The sequence below is a fragment of the Rhagoletis zephyria genome, unplaced genomic scaffold, assembly GCF_001687245.7.
Source record: "Rhagoletis zephyria isolate East Lansing unplaced genomic scaffold, Rhagoletis_zephyria_1.1 Rzeph_scaffold_29297, whole genome shotgun sequence".
NCBI classification, from domain to species: domain Eukaryota; kingdom Metazoa; phylum Arthropoda; class Insecta; order Diptera; family Tephritidae; genus Rhagoletis; species Rhagoletis zephyria.
The window spans coordinates 1,394-4,345 of NW_016186354.1; positions in this window are offsets into that span (position 1 = coordinate 1,394).

Here is a 2,952-nt window from a genome sequence, read left to right on the forward strand (position 1 = left end):
GAAAATGGTAGTAGAAAAGTACGCAAAGTAGGCAATTAGTAGTGAAATTCCTTTCGTAAATTCTAATGTATTTGCAGGAAATCTGGCATTTTAAACGAAATGTTGAACGTAATATTGAAATACGTAATTTATGTGCTATTTAGTTGTATAAAAACTGCAAAATGACTCAAAATTAAAATAGTAGTCTGAGATTGATGTAAACATCCAATTTAAAAACAGCTTATGTTTTCATCAGTTAAATATGCTTCATATGCATATACAGATAAACATATTGCCCAAAAACTTATACTTCTATTTCACACCAAAGGTACACTGTTTCCATGTAAATTTGCAAAGAAGCAACACGGTGCCACTGCTAAGGGAGCGGTGCGAGAGAGACAACTGTCAGTTTATCGAACCTTGTATTATTGAATCATGCGCAAAGCCAAAGTTGTATGTGGACGGGCCTTAAAGGTTAGATCATTATTGACAGCCGCGGTTTGACACTCCCTTACAAAAGCTTGCATTTACAAAGTAGGCACTTAGTAGGGAAATTCCTTTTGTAAATTTTAATGTATTTGCAGGAATTTTGGCATTTTTTTTATTGAATCGTGGCGAATACTGCGGCAACGCGTATAGAACAACGAGAAAATGGTAGAATGTTCGAGGAATGACGTAGAATATTCAACAGCGAGAAACGTCAAGTGGATGAATACTGCGATCAGCGAGCTAATGAGAGAATGTGCCATAAAGTTTGTTCGTGGAAAATCCAGCAAGAATCTAAATATCAGAGAGTAAGAAAAAATTATCTCAAATTCTCTCTCAAGTTGAGAAACTTGCAAATTTCTGCACGAACGCAAATTTGCAGGAATTCGCAAGTTTTCCTGCCTGCTGGCGTCCACGGTTGCATTTTAAACATAATACATTTTTACAGAATTTTTAAAATTCTTTCAGATGGACAAAAACAGTATATACATGTATATTTCTTGTTGTTCTGACTTTCTTTAATATACATACATTTCAATTCCTTTTTCGTACTGTCAGGTTTCTTAAATCGACTCTGGTTGCAATTGCATTCCGATTGCGGATACAATTTTTTCAGCCGAGTTAAGTTCAAATCACTGGAATTAACTAAATCAATTATATCAACAAGTATTTACTTCCTTTTTTCATAAAAAATCGCTCGTGTTTATAAATTTTTAAATTTAACGAACTTATTTATTCAAATTATCGTAGACGAAAATGCAACATGTTTTTCGTGATTGCTGGCTAAAATTTTTTCAGCAAGAATTTGCAACTTCTCTCAGGGGAACTGCCACTTTGCACTCACAGTTTTTGAGTGATGGATAATTTTTTGGTCTGCCCGAACGCGATTTGAGAAAAAACCACGATAATTCGTACGAATTCGTACAAATTTATTGCTGGACGAACAAACCTATAAACTTCAGAACGTTCTAGATTTGCCATGAGTGCGAGCACAGGTATATAAGGCCGCTACTACAGTGGAAGTGAAGTTACTGCCAACTGTCAAAAATCCTCATGCCCATACAGTTTGTATGAAGCATCCCACAATAACGCGGATCTAACGCCGAGCAAATGGAATTTTCATTTTTGACAGGGCGTTACGTGTTGAAGTTGGATGCAGAAGGCGGAAAGAAAGAGCAAACACAAAAAAGTGAAAGAGGAAACGAAAATAAAAACGAGAGGACCTGAGAAAACGTAGTGACTGACACGTACTTTAACCTAGGGCTGCCAGATATCTCTGTTGCCAAACCGGGACACTTTAGAGAGGGCCTCTCGCTCCCTTCTCTTTCATTTCGACGTGAGAAAGGATGTAGGGAAATTTTATTTTGACAGACAAAAACAAAAACATAAAAACATGAGATCATGAGGTCATTACAACGTACACCAACAAAACAAAACAACTTATCACAGCTAAAGCACAGAGCATTTCTTACAATGCACGAACTTTTTTTATTCTTTATAAAAATACAGTTTATACTAAATATATGAAACAACATAAAAATAAAATTGTTAAACTTTGTGCTAAGNACAAAAACAAAAACATAAAAACATGAGATCATGAGGTCATTACAACGTACACCAACAAAACAAAACAACTTATCACAGCTAAAGCACAGAGCATTTCTTACAATGCACGAACCTTTTTTATTCTTTATAAAAATACAGTTTATACTAAATATATGAAACAACATAAAAATAAAATTGTTAAACTTTGTGCTAAGCTCGGGCAAATTCAATAAATTTGCATACAAATTTGCAACATTCTAATCAGACTTTTTATAAAAGTGTTTAAAATGAAGTTTTGCAGCCCATTAAATTTTAGTCGATTTTTGGTATTGTTTTTACTGAGAGTTTCTTCCATACAAACTATGTTCGATAATTATTTTGATATGGAAGACACTGTCAGCAAAAAAAAATAAATGCTAAAAATCAACGAAATTTGCTGGCAACTTCAGACTTGCACTTTATTAATTGGCTCAAAAGCTACATTTTAAAAATTTTTCTAAAAGATCTGATTAGAAATTGTGATCTGATTAAAGAGCCTCCGAGCCAATAAAAAAATATAAGTACCAGATAACATTAAAATATTTATCAGCCATATTTTTCGTTGCTGTGAACTCGTTTCAAAACTTCTGTCTTTTCCTTAATATAATTGTAAAACTCTGTGCACGCCATTTTGAACGTATTTAGGTACATATCGATGGCTGAGTGGAAGATCGACCTATCTTGGCAGCCAGTTCGAAAACGCCCTATCTCAGAAAACTTTTCAAGAACGCCCTACTTCAGAATTTGATTGAAAAACGCCCTAATTCAGAATATTATTGACAAAAACACCCTACCTCAGAATTGGTTGAATAATGCCCTATCTCAGAATTCGGTTCAAAAACGCCCTATCTCAAAGGAAAATACATTGAAAATAAGCTGAGATAGAGCGTTTTTGAATCGGCA